The 17200-nt window shown below is 43.9% G+C and overlaps 1 non-coding gene across 1 annotated transcript; it reads left to right on the top strand.

Annotated features, from left to right (window-relative positions):
• The first annotated feature begins 16669 nt into the window (after positions 1-16669).
• Positions 16670-16742, top strand: TRNAE-CUC. Its single transcript has one exon. It is a non-coding gene; the product is annotated as a tRNA-Glu (tRNA).
• The last annotated feature ends 458 nt before the right edge of the window (positions 16743-17200 follow it).

The following is a 17200-nucleotide window of genomic DNA, read 5'->3' as shown; positions in this document are numbered from 1 at the left end:
CCGTGGAGCTGGAGAAGACTCTTGAGAGTCCCTTAGACAGCAAGGAGATCAAACCAGTCAACCCTAATGGAAATCAACCCTGAATTTTCATTGGAAGGACTGATGCTGAAGTTGAAGCTCCAATACTTTGGCCACCTGATGCGAAGAGCAGACTCATTGGAAGAGACCCTGATGCTGGGAAAGATTGAAGGCAAAAGGAGAAGAGAATGGCAGAAGATGAGATGGTTGGATGGCATCACTGACTCAATGGACATGAGTTTGAGCAAGCTCCAGGAGATGGTGAAGGATAGGGAAGCCTGGCATGGTGCAATAAATGGGGTCGCGAAGAGTCAGACACAACTGACTGATTGAACAACACAACAATGACAGTACCTTTATGTCTTAATTTATTAACTTGAAGCTATATTGTCTTCATTGCTAAGAAAGAAATATTAATTTAGCTCAGCTTTGCTCTCCTTTTCTGGTTCTCCAGTTTCATGTGATACTATTTTTAGTGAATTCCTGCAGACAGTGAATAAATATATTCACTGAGTCCACACACAGTAAGTTCTTTTCTGGGTGCTTGGTTGGTCTTGCAGCTTTCTTATTTTTATCTTTTTTTTATGATTTTAAATAATACATTTAATCCTTTATTTTTTATATCGACAAAAGTCATCTTAATTCATATGAACTCAGGTTTTTGCTTTTGTGCTTTTGCAAATGATAGAAACTAGCTCTGACTAGAGCTCTCAAAGGAGTGGGGAGTTGCAGAAAGAAAAGGGTGCTGGCTGGTTAGTGGGGTGTTTTACAGAATCCACAGATGGGCTGAACAGCCGGGGCTCAGCAGTGTGAGCAGACAGGACAGCTTTCAAGCCAGAGAAGCAGCAGGAAGGTGCAGACTCTCTCTGGCTCCATTGGGTCCAGTGGGGATAGGGTCGTGTGGCGTAGTTCAGTTCAGTTCAGTTCAGTCACTCAGTTGTGTCCGACTCTTTGCAACCCCATGGACTACAGCACACCAGGCCTCCCTGTCCATTGCCAACTCCCAGAGTTTACCCAAACTCATGCCCATTGAGTTGGTGATGCCATCCAACCATCTTATCCTCTGTCGTCCCCTTCTCCTCCCACCTTTGATCTTCCCAGCATCAGGGTCTTTTCCAATGAGTCAGCTCTTCGCATCAGTTGGCCACAGTATTGGAGTTTCAGCTTCAACATCAGTCCTTCCAATGAATATTCAAGACTGATTTCCTTTAGAATGGACTGGTTTGAGCTCCTTGCAGTCCAAGGGACTCTCAAGAGTCTTCTCCAACACCACAGTTCAAAGCATCAGTTCTTCGGCACTCAGCTTTCTTTATAGTCCAACTCTCACATCCATACACGACCATTGGAAAAACCATAGCCTTGACTAGACGGACCTTTGTTGGCAAAGTAATGTCTCTGCTTTTGAATATGCTGTTTAAGTTGGTCATAACTTTTCTTCCAAGGAGGAAGTGTCTTTTAATTTCATGGCTGCAGTCACCATCTGCCGTGATTTTGGAGCCCCCAAAAATAAAGTCTGCCACTGTTTCCACTGTTTCCCATCTATTTGCCATGAAGTAACGGGACCATAGACCCGGCTGCTAAGACAGTCTGGAGAAAGGTGGGTCTTTTGCACCACAATGCCCACAACTGGTGCTTGTCACACAATCAACCTCAGAAGGTCACCAAATAGAATGGACTCAGGATCTTTCTGGAGGAAAAACAGATAATACGACTCCTACCTCTCACGACAGAACTACCTAGAAACCAGACTGCCCTTGCCCCCAGGGGCCTGGTTCTCTCTCTCTCAGAGAGCCCCCACTTTTCTAGGCAGACCCTTGCTTTAGAGGACTGTTTATAGGCAATCTGTACAGAGGGATTGACTTCAGTATTCTTCCCCTTTCTGAACACAAAGGCGCAGGTCTGCCCCCTGGTGGAAGTAAAGTGAAGTGACAGTTGCTCACTCGTGTTCTTACTCTTTGCGACCCCAGGGACTATACAGTCCACGGAATTCTCTAGAATACTGGAGTGGGTTGCCTTGCCCTCCTCCAGGGGATCTTCCCAGCTCAGGGTACAAACCCGCACCTCCTGTGGCTTTTGCATTGGTAGGTGGATTCTTTACCACCATGCCCCATGAGAAGCCCACTGGTTTCCTAGGCCTGCTGAAACGTACCTCAAAGTGTTGGCTTTATACAAAAACACACATACATACCTGACTAGATTTTCTCGCAGGTCCCCAGGCTAGAAGTCCGAAATCGAGGTATTGGCAGGACCCTGTTCCCTTTGAAATCTGTAGGAATCCTTACTTGGCTCTTCCTAATTTCTAATGGTTTTCCGATTTCCTCCACATTCCTCAGCTTGTAAGTGTATCACTGCTGGTCTCCATCTTCACATGGTGGTCTCCCAATGTCTATTATTTAGTTTTCCTTCTGCAAATGTCTGTATCTGCGTCCACATGTCCCCTTTTTCATAAGGATACCAGTCAGACTGGGTTGGTGCCCACCTTACTCCTGTATGGCCTCATCTTAACTAATTACATATACAATGACTCTTCTTCCAAGTGAGGTCACATTCTGAGCCCTGGGTTAGGACTTCACCATCCCTTTGAGGGGGTTACACAATTCAACCAATAAAAGCATGTTTCTTTACCTCCTAGGCGTCAGCTTCTTCAAGTGTAAAATGAAAATGAAAATAATTGTGGCTGGTTCATAGAGCAATATATCTAAACATAGAAAGATGTTGAGATATTTCACTCAGACAGGTAGGAAGTTTCAGAATAAAATGTATGCTATGGTCTGTGTGTTTGGATGTGAAGAGAAAATTTCTGGAAGGATGCTTAAGAAATACACTGTGTTATCTCTGAGTAGGGGCATAAGCAAGGTTGATGGCAAGGAAAGGAGGGGGTGAGCCTTCCCATTAGTCCTTTTAGTTCTGCTTGAATTGCTTTATTTTATATTTATAGTTTAATAATAAAAAGTGGAATAAACCACAGTGGCTTCTGCCTGGTTGGGTTGCTGTGAGGATCAAATAAATGTGAACTGTAAACCACTCAGCCTGGTCAGTGCTCGTTTGAATAGTGACTGTGGGCATTCTCATTGCAATTTTCACCAAATCATCCATTTAATAGCTCCAAATGGAAACAAGGTCAATTGTCCAACGAATGGGAATGATTTATTCAGGAAATTACCATACAGCCACTTGATTTATTATTAAGCAGCATTAAAAATTACTTTGACCAGAAACCCACACTAACAAGGAAAACTATTCACAATAGAATGGAAAGGGAACAATAAAAAGCAGGATAGAAACTTCAAAATTTGTAGCATTTTTTAAAATAATGTAAAATTAATATAAGTATATTATAATGTATGCAAATACAGTATAAAATATAATGGAATACAAATACAATGTAACCAATATAAAAGAGTAGATTTGCAGTGTAGCAGGAATATGGCTTTTATCCTTTTTTTTCAGTTTGTTAATAGTTTACATTTCTTTTTTTTTCTTTTTTGAAAGGAACATGCCTTATTTTTACAAGAGGAAAAAAAATCATTGGAAGTAAAACAAGAGTGAGAGATTAGATGACATTTTAGTGACACTATTTCCCCTTTAGAAGGACTTCATATCCGGGCAAATGATCACCCTCCCTACTCTACAGAAACCCTCATTTTCCTGACAGAAATAGCCAGCTCCAACATCATGTCTGAGAAGCTGATACCAAGAAAGACCCTGTGGGACTCCTAGGCACAAAAGCCTTTCTGGGTCCCCTATTTCTTTGATTATGGGAAATAGACTTCATTCAGCCTCTATGACCTTCTCCAAGTCTCTGGAAGTTTCCAGCAGTTGTTAATTGGGGAAGAGAGGGGCTGTAAGACAAGGGAAGAACAAGCAGTCAAGGGAAAGAATAGTCAGTCTTGGGGCAGGGTCCTTGCTCTCATCAACGCATACCTACCATGCTGTCTGTGAGCTGCTTTCTGGATACTGAAATCCCCACTAGGTAGAAGTTAACAGCTAAGGACAGTGTGCTGCCCACAAGCAGGTAGATCCCAGACCGGTTGGAACCAGAGTGGTGATGATGCTCACTCCCATATACCTCATCACCAACCAATCAGAAGAATGTCCATGAGCTGACCATATCCTGCTCCTTGAACACTCTCAGATTCCTCGCTACCCCTTGCAGGTTAGGACACACGGAATTTAGGGCATTAGCCTTTTGTGTCCTTTTTTGCCTGGCAAAGCACTATAGCTGTTCTTTTCTACTTCACCCAAAACTCTGTCTCCAAGATTTAATTCAGTGTTGGAGTACAGAGACTAGATTTATCTCCAAAGCTACATTTTTGAATTTGCAGTGATGATCTCTCAAGTTGCTAGGTCTTTCCCAACATTTCCTTCTTCCCACTAGTTCCACTGGCCCTATTTAGACTTTTAAATTTTCCTTTCCAAATGTTCCAGAGTCTCTCCTGTCTTTCTTTGACCCAGAAACCCCTGCACTGAGTGAACATGAGAAAAAGAGGCTGCATGCTCAGTTTTCCACCTTGACTCCTGGCAACTGGTCAAGCAACCTTGATGGCTGCTTCTCTAAACAGACCCAAAGCTGTCTACTTCTGTAATTCTTATCTGAGATCTTAAACGTCCTTATGGTTCAGTGCCGAGGGAAACCGCATGCTCTTCTCTAGTGGTTTTCCCTATCCTACTGTTTACGCCCTGCCTCAGCCCCCTGTTTCTTTCTTCCATCTTCTTGGCTGCTGCCTAAAGATGGTTCTCTAGAAGTAATTTTGTTCTCGGGTCACCTCAGCTTGCAGCAGCATAAAGCAGGGTTTTGGTTCCCAGCCAGAGATTAAGGCTGGGTCACAACAGTGAGAGAACCAGATCCTAGCCACTATACAAGTGGTCAGTGACAAGGCCCTGGGCTGTTTGGCTTTGCAGAGAAAGAATCCCCAAAAGATGGAAAGTAGTGAAACAAGTAAAGTGTTTATTATTAATAGAAGGAAAAAAGAGTTCAGTACATATGGATAGACACACACATGGACTCAGAGAGTCATGCCCTGTGGCAGTTTAAATCACTTATATAGGGTATTTCTTCTTGGTTTTCTTTGGCCGATCATTTGAATTTCCCTGGTTCAAAGTACATATTTGGTATATGTCAGGATCCTCCCATATGTGCCTGTGTATCTCTTAGCCAAGATGAATTCTACCAAAGAGGCCTATAGGTAGTTAGTATCACTGAGCATCGCTCGCCTTTTGACCTCCAAGGAGCATTTCTGCCCCTGTGTGGTCCAAGAGATCTCCTGACTTTATGAATGAGAACTATCTGGTCTCTTATTTTCTGTCTGGGCAGGGCCCAGACTCCCTTCTCAATTGTCCCATTCTTGTCTTGGAGTATCTACCCTGGGAGGTATCTCATCTACCTCTTGCCTCCGTTTCTCTTAATTCTCTCAAATGGGAGCTTTCACTAAGGATAATTCCCAGTTCTGGGTCATGAGGGCCAGGGTGGGGTGGGTCTTGAGGGTCATAAATGCCTTCTTTCATTCCTCTCTCCCTTTCTACCCTGTGTTCCTAGCTCACATTTACTCTTATGAAAACATATCATTCATTAAGTGCTAATTAATACCTTATCTAATTAACTAATTAATGCTCATCTGATACCTAAGCTATCTAAGCTCCTGCTTCCTTCCTTCTCCTGCAAAAATTATCTGCCTCTGAAAACATTTGAGTAAGATTTTAAGACTTTGTTAAGAGGATGAAAAGACAGATTATAGACAAGAGAAAATATTTGCAAACACATATCCACCGAAAGATGAGTATCTAAAATACATAAAGAGCTCTCGGGCTTCCCTAGTGGCTCACTGGTAAAGAATCTGCCTGCCGACGCAGGAGACGCGGGTTTGATCCCTGATCCTGGAAGATCCCACATGCCGTGAAGCAACTAAGCCCGTGCACCTCAACTACTTAGCTTGTGCTCCAGAGCCCGGAAAGCCGCAACTACTGAGCCCACGAGCTGCAAATACTGAAGCCCCCCGCCCTAGACCCCGTGCCCTGCAACAAGAGAGGCCACTGCTGTGAGAAGCCCGCACCCCACAGCTAGAGAAAAGTCCATGCGTCAGTAAAGACCCAGGACAGCCATAATTAAGTAAGTAAATATTAAAACACATAAAGAACTCTTAAAACTCAGCAACAACAAAACCCACAAACAATCCAATTAGAAAATGGGCAAAAGATATGCAGAGACATTTTACTGAAGAGGAGATACAGATGGCAAATAAGAACATGGAGAGAGGGAAATGCAAATTAAAACCATGGTAAGATATCACCTCACACTTAACAAAATAACTAAAATGAAAAATAATGACAACACCAAATGTTGGCAAAGATGAAACATCCATCACTAGTGAGAATGTAAAATGTGATAGCCACTCTGGAAAACAATTTGGCAGTTACTTTTAAAAGCTAAAAATGCAACTGTCATGCGACCCCAGCAATTGTGGTCCTGGGCGTTCATCCCAGAGAAATGAAAATTTATGTTCACACAAATATCTCTACAAGAACATTTACAGCAGCTTTATTCGTAATAGCCCCAAACTGGAAATAACCCAAATGTCTTTCACTAGATAAATGGCTAAACAAACCATGGAATACCCACATCATGGAATACCATTCAGCTGTAAAAAGGAACAAACTCTTGATACATTCAACAACCTGTATGAATCTCCAGAGAACAATGTTGAGTGAAAAAAAGCCAAACCCCAAAGTCCACATACTAAAGTAGTAGTTGCTCAGTCGTGTTCAACTCTTTGCAACCCCATGGACTGTAGCCTGCCAGGCTTCTCCGTCCATAGGATTCTCCAGGCAAGAATACTGGAGTGGGTTGCCATTTCCTTCTCCAGGGGATCTTCCCAAACCAGGGATTGAACCCAGGTCTCCTGCATTCCAGGCAAACTCTTTACCTTCTGAGCCACTAGACAAACTAAAGTCCACCTATTAAATGATTCCATTTATATGGCATTCTTAAAATCACAAAATCTTAGAAATGAAGAACAGATTAGTGGTTGTAGAGCAACCAGGAGGGCCTAGAGGAGCCATCCCACGTTGAAGCTCAGGAAGGGCGGTGGTGAGGAGATACCCCTCATCCAAGGAAAGGAGCAGCAGCTGTGCTTTGCGGGAGCAGCCGTGAAGAGATACCCCACGCCCAAGGTAAGAGAAACCCAAGTAAGATGATAGGTGTTGCAAGAGGGCATTAGAGGGCAGACACACTGAAACCATGCCCACAGAAAACTAGTCAATCTAATCACACTAGGACCACAGCCTTGTCTAATTCAATGAAACTAAGCCATGCCCACAGGACAACCCAAGATGGGCAGGTCATGGTGGAGAGGTCTGACAGAATGTGGTCCACTGGAGAAGGGAATGGCAAACCACTTCAGTATTCTTGATTTGAGAACCCCATGAACAGTATGAAAAGGCAAAGTGATAGGATACTGAAAGAGGAACTCCCCAGGTCAGTAGGTGCCCAATATGCTACTGGAGATCAGTGGAGAAATAACTCCAGAAAGAATGAAGGGATGGAGCCAAAGTAAAAACAATACCCAGTTGTGGATGTGACTGGTGATAGAAGCAAGGTCCGATGCTGTAAAGAGCAATATTGCATAGGAACCTGGAATGTCAGGTCCATGAATCAAGGCAAATTGGAAGTGGTCAAACAGGAGATGGCAAGAGTGAACATCGACATTCTAAGAATCAGCAAACTAAAATGGACTGGAATGGGTGAATTTAACTCAGATGACCATTATATCTACTACTGCAGACAGGAATCCCTCAGAAGAAATGGAGTAGCCATCATGGTCAACAAAAGAGTCCGAAATGCAGTACTTGGATGCAATCTCAAAAACGACAGAATGATCTCTGTTCATCTCCAAGGCAAACCATTCAATATCACGATAATTCAAGTCTATGTCCCAACCAGTAATGGTGAAGAAGCTGAAGTTGAACGGTTTTATGAAGACCTACAAGACCTTTTAGAACTAACACCTCAAAAAGATGTCCTTTTCATTATAGGGGACTGGAATGCAAAAGTAGGAAGTCAAGAAACACCTGGAGTAACAGGCAAATTTGGCCTTGGAATACAGAATGAAGCAGGGCAAAGACTAACAAAGTTTTGCCAAGAAAATGCACTGGTCATAGCAAACACCCTCTTCCAAGAACACAAGAGAAGACTCTACACATGGACATCACCAGATGGTCAATACTGAAATCAGATTGATTATATTCTTTGCAGCCAAAGATGGAGAAGCTCTATACAGTCAGCAAAAACAAGACCAGGAGCTGACTGTGGCTCAGATCATGAACTCCTTATTACCAAATTCAGACTCAAATTGAAGAAAGTAGGGAAAACCGCTACACCATTCAGGTATGACCTAAATCAAATCCCTTATGATTATACAGTGGGAGTGAGAAATATATTTAAGGGCCTAGATCTGATAGATAGAGTGCCTGATGAACTATGGAATGAGGTTCGTGACATTGTACAGGAGACAGGGATCAAGACCATCCCCATGGAAAAGAAATGCAAAAAAGCAAAATGGCTGTCTGGGGTGGCCTTACAAATAGCTGTGAAAAAAAGAGAAGTGAAAAGCAAAGGAGAAAAGGAAAGATATAAGCATCTGAATGCAGAGTTCCAAAGAAGAGCATGAAGAGATAAGAAAGCCTTCCTCAGTGATCAATGCAAAGAAATAGAGGAAAACAACAGAATGGGAAAGACTAGAGATCTCTTCAAGAAAATTAGAGATACCAAGGGAACATTTCATGCAAAGATGGGCTCGATAAAGGATAGAAATGGTATGGACCTAACAGAAGCAGAAGATATTAAGAAGAGGTGGCAAGAATACACGGAAGAACTGTACAAAAAAGATCTTAACGACCCAGATAGTCATGATGATGTGATCACTCATCTAGAGCCAGGCATCCTGGAATGTGAAGGCAAGTGGGCCTTAGAAAGCATCACTACGAACAAAGCTAGTGGAGGTGATGGAATTCCAGTTGAGCTATTTCAAATTCTGAAAGATGATGCTGTGAAAGTGCTGCACTCAATATGCCAGCAAATTTGGAAAACTCAGCAGTGGCCACAGAACTGGAAAAGGTCCGTTTTCATTTCAATCCCAAAGAAAGGCAATGCCAAAGAATGCTCAAACGACTGCACAATTGCACTCATCTCACATGCTAGTAAAGTAATGCTCAAAATTCTCCAAGCCAGGCTTCAGCAACACTTGAACCGTGAACTTCCTGATGTTCAAGCCAGTTTTAGAAAAGGCAGAGGAACCAGAGATCAAATTGCCAACATCTGCTGGATCATGGAAAAAGCAAGAGAGTTCCAGAAAAACATCTATTTCTGCTTCATTGACTATGCCAAAATCTTTGACTGTGTGGATCACAATAAACTATGGAAAATTCTGAGAGAGATGAGAATTCCAGACCACCTGACTTGCCTCTTGAGAAACCTATATGCAGGTCAGGAAGCAACAGTTAGAACTGGACATGGAACAACAGACTGGTTCCAAGTAGGAAAAGGAGTACGTCAAGGCTGTATATTGTCACCCTACTCATTTAACTTCTATGCAGTTTACATCATGAGAAACGCTGGACTGGAAGAAACACAAGCTGGATTCAAGATTGCCAGGAGAAATATCAATAACCTCAGATTTGCAGATGACACCACCCTTATGGCAGAAAGTGAAGAGGAACTCAAAAGCCTCTTGATGAAAGTGAAAGTGGAGAGTGAAAAAGTTGCCTTAAAGCTCAACATTCTAAAAATGAAGATCATGGCATCCGGTCCCATCACTTCATGGGAAATAGATGGGGAAAGAGTGGAAACAGTGTCAGACTTTATTTTGGGGGGCTCCAAAATCACTGCAGATGGTGACTGCAGCCAAGAAATTAAAAGACGCTTACTCTTTGGAAGAAAAGTTATGACCAACCTAGATAGCATATTCAAAAGCAGAGACATTACTTTGCTGACTAAGGTCCATCTAGTCAAGGCTACGGTTTTTCCAGTAGTCATGTATGGATGTGAGAGTTGGACTGTGAAGAAGGCTGAGGGCCGAAGAATTGATGCTTTTAAACTGTGATGTTGGAGAAGACTCTTGAGAGTCCCTTGGACTGCAAGGAGATCCAACCAGTCCATTCTGAAGATCAACCCTGGGATTTCTTTGGAAGGAATGATGCTAAAGCTGAAACTCCAGTACGTTGGCCACCACATGCGAAGAGTTGACTCATTGGAAAAGACTTTGATGCTGGGAGGGATTGGGGGCAGGAGGAGAAGGGGATGACAGAGGATGAGATGGCTGGATGGCATCACTGACTCTATGGGCGTGAATCTGAGTGAACTCCGGGAGTTAGTGATAGACAGGGAGGCCTGGCCTGCTGCTATTCATGGGGTCGCAAAGAGTCAGACACGACTGAGCGACTGAACTGAACTGAGAGATTAAGAAGGGGGTGGAGATAAGGAGAAAGCAGATGTGGTTATAAAAGTGTAACACGAGAAATCTTTGTGGTGGTGGGAATGTCTATTTCCTCACTGTAGCTATGGCAATATTCTGACTGTGAGATTGTAGAAGACTGTTGCAAAATGTTACCATCAGGAGAAACAGGGTACGTAGTGCGTGGGATCTCTATATTTTTACTTACAATTGCATATAAATCTATAATTATCTCAAAATAAAAAGTTTATTTTTTTTTACAAAGGTAAATTATAACATATAAAGGAAAAAACAAAGGTGACTGTTAAATATTCCTCACCTGATAGTTAATACTTGTGTAGTACTTACCATGGACTAGGTATTTCAGATTACTAATTTAAACTTTTTAAATGCTATTATGTAGTACTATTATGATCCTGTTTTATAGATGAGGAAACTGAGGTTAAGCAACTTGCCCGAGGTGACATAGTTCAGTGGTGGACCTGGACTTTGAACCCAGGCACTCTGATTCCATTTTAGCCCTTACACTGTGGTATAAAGTTCACGCCACTGTAGAAATACAGTCCAGATCCTAAACTTGCTGTTTTTACCTCAGGGTCTCCTTCTCCTAGAACTTCCTTTCTCAGGCCCCAGAGTGTACATCTCCATCTCTTTTTTTATGAAAGTTTCAGCAGCAACAAACCTACCAATGGGTCTGTCTTTAAACTTTGAGGGAATGTAATTATCTCACATAATAAAATGATGGCTGCAAAGCTGATGGACTCAGCAGTTCTGCAACATCCATAAAGTCCACCTTCTTTCTGCTGTTCCATTCTACCATCCTTTCCTAGGAGCTTCCTCATGAACTCTAAACGGCTGGCCAAGCTCCAGGCAGCATTTTCTCACAACAGTATCCACAGTCAGGAGAGGGATTGTTTCTTCCCTCTTTGTCTCCTCTTGATCAACAAGGAAAACCTCTGCCAGGAGCCCCAGCACAGTCGCCATTCATGTCTCATTGGCCAGAAATGCCTCATGTTTCCACCTCTAAGCCCATCACTGAGTAGAGGGAATAGGAAAACGTGGTTTGTTTAGACCAATGATGCCACTTCCTCGGAGCAGAGGCCACCACCCCTGAAGAACGAGATCTCATGGAGTACAGATGGTAGTTGAAAGATGAAAAATTTTAAAAGCAAGTTCTATTACAAAAGAAAAACAATGCTTGCTGTCTAGGGAAAATTAAATTTTCATTACACTTTGCTTATAGGAGTGGCCCTCACCTTGGGAGTCACCCTTTTAAGTACAAGCTCCTGGGGTTGAGCATGAACTGTCAGAAACAGTACAGGCCAGCTCAGCAGCTCTCAAACATTAATGTACCCAAGAATCACCATAAGAGACTGGTGGAAAGGCTGGAACTTAAACCAAAGTTCATGTAATTCTAACATCTGGGTTTATAGCCACTGTCTTATTGAGCTCCTATGTGCTTGCTATTGCCCTAGGAGGTCCCTTAATGCCTAGAGGCTAAGAAAATTCCCTTAGTTAAGTGAGCCCCTGAGACCTGGTTAATCTCTCAAGTCTGTTACCCAATGAGGTCTGTCTGTTTGCTGCTTGAAAATCAGTATGAAAGAGAGAGGGAGAGAGAGAGCGGTGTTGGGAGAAATTAAAGATGCTTTCAATCAGAATGCCAGCAATCCTGGGAGATGGTGGACTCAGAATCCCCAAAAACCATCTCCAAAGATTCTGCTCAGAGATAAAAGCTTTTAACAGGGAAAAGGGAAGTAGTCTCAGTTAATAATTGAGATGGGGTGGGGGGCTTAGAGTCATCCCCACTTTGTGTGGGCTTGTGTGCAGGTTTGGCAACTTGTGATTTTTCTTTAGATGCCATCTTGTTCACAGTTTGTCCCCACGATTACTGAAGGGGGAGCTAGGGGAGAGATCTGCTTATCTGTGAAGAATTTGTTCTTCATTTCTACTTCTTTGATCTACAGAAAGGATCAACAAGTTAGGCAAGGTAGTATGTGGTCAAGAGATTTGAGAGGTGTGCTAGGACCAGAGATGAGTAGAGTGTGGGGCTGCCTCGTTTCAGGTTAGTAACAAGACAAGAGGGTCTCCTGCAGAGAGCTCTTTCTTGCCAAAAGCTGCTTACTTTTCTTGCAGGCCAAAGTTGTGCCTGCCCAATTCTCCAGCCCTTCAGGCAAACAGGTCTGCCCTCCTTTGAAAGTCTCATCCAGGATCCTCCACAAAGTGGTGGCACCACTGTATGTTTCCTTTCCGCCCTCAGCCCATTAAGAGTCCTTCTTTTCAACGAAGAAAGGGAGTGTGTGTGATAAACAGATTCTCTCCTGACTTCTCATCTTTTTCATAAGTAATGTCCTAACCAAGAAATGCCTGCTGCTGCTTCTAAGTCGCTTTAGTCATGTCGACTCTGTGTGACCCTATGGACAGCAGCCCACCAGGCTCCTCTGTCCACGGGACTCTCTAGGCCTCAGTCCTTCAAAGTCTTGACATCCTATCGCCCTAGAAGCACAGGGAAGTCTGAGGTGTGTGTGAGTGAAAAGCAGGAAGAGGAGACTGCAGTTATCCCTGCTGAACATTGCCTTTCCCTGGGGAGAAACGGTGGGAAATGATTGTGGCTTCTGGATCTCATCAGACACCAAGCATCCCTTAGAATACTTACTGGAATCTACAAAGCTAATGAGTGATTGCCAGAGCTACCTTCCTGCTAATGGTGCGGCATTGAATTTCCGCTAATGAGCACTGATTGGCACCACATTCAAATGCAAATCTAGGTCTTTGTTTCTTACAAATAACTTTTTTTTTTGTTTGATTCTTACAAATAACAAGCCCTGGGGGACTGAGAATTTCAGCTAGATTGCAAATCTAATACGGAGTTTGGAGATATTTTATTCTTCCAATCCTTACCCCAAACCTGCCTGCTCACTTCATTTTCCCAGAGTCATTAAAAAAAAAAAAAAAAAAAAAGTCCTTCAGGAGTAGACCTTAAATTTAAAAAGAGATGGTGGGCTCAAATCTGCATAGAAGTTGAAACTGATCTGAGGTGGAAAAAAGAGTACATGTGGATGGACGCCTGGGTGGATCAGAGAGAGTCACACCCTTGTGGTAGTTTGAGTCACTTTTATGGGACATTTCTTCTGGATTTCCTTTGGCCAATCATCTCTCTTTTCCTGGATCTGATTTTGTATTAGGTTTATTTCAAGGTCCTCCCCTGTGTGTGCACACATCTCTTAGCCAAGATGGTATCCAGCGAAGAGGCTTATGGATGGTTTTGTTAGGGGAAGCACACTGATTGAAACCGCCCACCCTGTTGAGGCACCATAGTAACCATTTGCATGAGTTGTTTTATGACAGGAGATCCTGATAAGGAATGAGGAACTAATAAGCCACCACCAACCGAAAGAGTTCGGGAAAGGTCAAAAGGAGACACTGGCTGTCCGTCCACTTCCCAGAATCCCTCTTGCTAGCATCCATCTTGGCCAAGAGATGCGAGCACCACCAGGAAAGACTCTGAATTAGAATGATTGGCCAAAGACCACCTGGAAACTAATCCCATCACCGTAAAACCCGAGACTGCGAGCTACACAGCAGAGCTGTTCTCCTGGGTTCCCTTACCCTACTGCTCTCCACCCGGGTGCCCTTTCCCAATAAAATCTCTTGCTTTGTCAGCACATGTGTCTGGGAGAGTTGACTCTGTAATTAAGTCTTGGTTTGATTGATATGGGGCTTGGTATTGGAGAAGGAAACGGCAATCCACTCCAGTGTTCTTGCCTGGAGAATCCCATGGACAGAGGAACCCAGTGGGCTACGATCCATAGGGTCGCACAAGTGACTTCATTTGCTGACTCTTGTCTTTAACACTGTAGGGTGTGTGTGCTCCTTTCCCTTGGTTCCGTCTCATCACAGCAAAGCTTTGAAATCATGTACCAGTGTTACAGCTCAGTTACAGCCCAAGAGTTTATTAAGCAGACAGCAGATGTACACCCCGAGAAATGAGGGCACACAGCCCCGAAGGAGTGGCCTCAACCTGTCTTGGCTTCCCTTTTTTATACTTTTTGTCTCCTCCCCATTGGAACCTGATTGGTTCTTGAATACATAAAATAAGGCTTATATATGTAAGGCGAGTGCAGAGAAAAAGAGAGCGAGCTGAGCAGTCAGGCAAGAAAAGGGAAATTTATTAGAGGGAAAAGAGAGGGTGACTAGCCCATAAGGAGAACCAGCATCCTCCCTTTCCGTCGGAGTCCTTCTTACACCCCACCAATGAACAATCCCCTGGAGGCATGGTTACGTAGCCGGGGGTCTGGAATCTGGTGGTCTCACAGCTTTGAGAAGATAGGCGCCAGTGAGATAACAGGATGCCATTTGGGCAATTTGGTCAGTCTCAGGGGTCACTGTGATTTATTCTTTGTTTGCGAGGTTGGCATAACAAGCCATCTTAACAATGAGACCCCATGTGGGCCCCATCAATATCCACCGTTGATCAGGAAGGGGGCACTTTTTTCCCACCGGAGGTTCCCACTCCAGTCCTTGGACTTTTCCTTTGTTCTCCTTTTCATCTGCTTTCTAACCGCCATTTTGGACTCCCCTTTTTTTCTGCTCTGACTACCTAACAGCACCATCATGTCAACACGTTACCTTAACACACATTGTTGAAAAGAGCACTTTAGAGAATAACTGTTCCCCTGTCTGCACTTCTCCTGAGCAATCAGGATCTAGCTCAGACACAGCGGGTGTTTAATGGTTGCCCATTGAGCTAATACGTTTATGTGCGGCGTAATGGCCCGTTTCTCCCGCCATCTTTTATTCTTTCCGTTTATTTCCTACGTTCTATGGAATGTGATCGCCCAAGCCTAATTCAAGGGAGAGAATCCAGTGCAATAGCTGGATTCATGCGGATTTCTTCTCCAGAGGTGCAAGGATGCTAAGCCCTGCTGGCTGCAAAGGCAACTGCCAGGCTCTATGGCTGAGTGGCCCTTTGGGGGAGGCTGGTTAAGTGAGTTCCTCACTCCTCTCTGGAGCTGGTGCACTGGGACACAGGTGCTCAGGTCTGAGGAAAGAGGCAATATAAATAGAACTTGAGGTACCAACTTAACCACCGGATAGACCTGGATTTGAAGCTGAGCTCTTCCCAATAGGAGCTGTGTGAGCTGGGATGGGTTCCTTAACTTCTCTAAGCATCAGTTTCCTCATCAGTAAAATGGGGGTGATAAGAGTCTATAGTGAATTGATTGCCATACCTTGAGGAGGTTTCTTCCATAATCTAATTTTAACTGTGTGACTTGCTTTGACCAATGGGACAGCAGCAAAAGCAATGCAAGCAGAAGCTGGAGATGTGCTTGCACGTTAGGGCTTACTCTCTCTTGCTGTTAAGAACCTTTCCGCCATCATGTGAACAAGTGTGGGCTGATTGATGAGAGGTATGTGACTGTCACCCAAGCTGACATCAGGCCAACTGCCAGACATGTGAGTGAGGCTTTCCTAGACCATCCAGCTCCAGCCAAGCCAGCCCAAGTCAGAATAAACCCCCAACAAACCCATAGTAATGTGAGAAATGTTTGTTATCTTAAGACATTACCTTTGAGGGAAGAGGGATTGTTACACAGCAAAAGCTGACCAATACACATTTCCTCACCAGACTGATGCCTGAGATGTAAACGCGCGTGCATAAAAAGTACCTCAACCAGTGCCTGACACATAAGCATTTAATCAGCTTGGATCACATAACCGGATCTATGAAACCAGGATACTGGGAGCTTCTGGAAGATGGTCTTCATTGAAACAGAGAGAGGCAAGAGAAGAAAGTCTGCTTCATTTACGCAATGCATGGGGCCAGACCTGCTTCTCTCCCACAGGGCGGCTCTTCCAGGCCCTGCAAAATCACCACCAGTCACTGCTGATCTGCACAGACGTGAGTGTTTCATTCCAGGGTCATCCTGATGACCTGTATCAGCTGCAGGATTAGTCAATGGGAAGGGGGCAGGCCCTTCTATTCCTGTGCCACCAACAAAACCCCATCGGAGACCCAGCAAGTAACACACTCAGCCACCGAGGTGGTCTGACAAGAGTCCCTTCCCCACTAGTCAACAGGTGTGACAGAACTAGGTGACAGTGGGTTCACTATATGGACATTTACACTTAAAACCAAATTACAATCCCTCTCAGCCTATCACCTGCACCCCATCCCTATATCCAAAGAGAAACCTCATCTACAAAATTCCCTGGCAGTCCAGTGGTTAGGACTCTGTACTCTCACTGCAGAGGGTCCAGGTTCAATACCTGGTCAGGGAAATAAGATCCCAGAAGTCACACAGCTTGGCAGGAAAGATAAAAAGCCACTTCATCTGCACTCACACACCAGTTTTCCACTGCAGTCTGAAAACACAAAAGTTGCCAAGTTCTTTCTCTCTGCTTCAGACTGAGATGCAAGAAGCCACATCAAGGAACCACCAGCTGACAGTGTCCCTTGTGAGAATGCGCTGGCATTGAAGTGCCACTTCCCAATGCTCACAATGCAGGGAGGTCTCGGGGCCCCACATAGAGTGGATTCTGCACACGAGCGGCCCTTCCCATGGCTGCATCACTGCAACTGCTTGCTTCCCCAACAGTCACAAAGGCTCTCATAGAAAACAGTCCTACAGACAGCATCTTTGTAAAAGCCAAGCATTGGAAACAATCCTGTTGTCCTTCAACAGTAGAATGAGCTTCTTTTTAAAAAGTGTAGTTAATTTACACAGTGGACATCTAGG

Source organism: Oryx dammah, unplaced genomic scaffold (genome assembly GCF_014754425.2).
Source record: "Oryx dammah isolate SB20612 unplaced genomic scaffold, SCBI_Odam_1.1 HiC_scaffold_2, whole genome shotgun sequence".
NCBI classification, from domain to species: domain Eukaryota; kingdom Metazoa; phylum Chordata; class Mammalia; order Artiodactyla; family Bovidae; genus Oryx; species Oryx dammah.
Note: the sequence above shows the minus strand (reverse complement) of the source record. Positions and strands in the feature narration are given on the sequence as shown.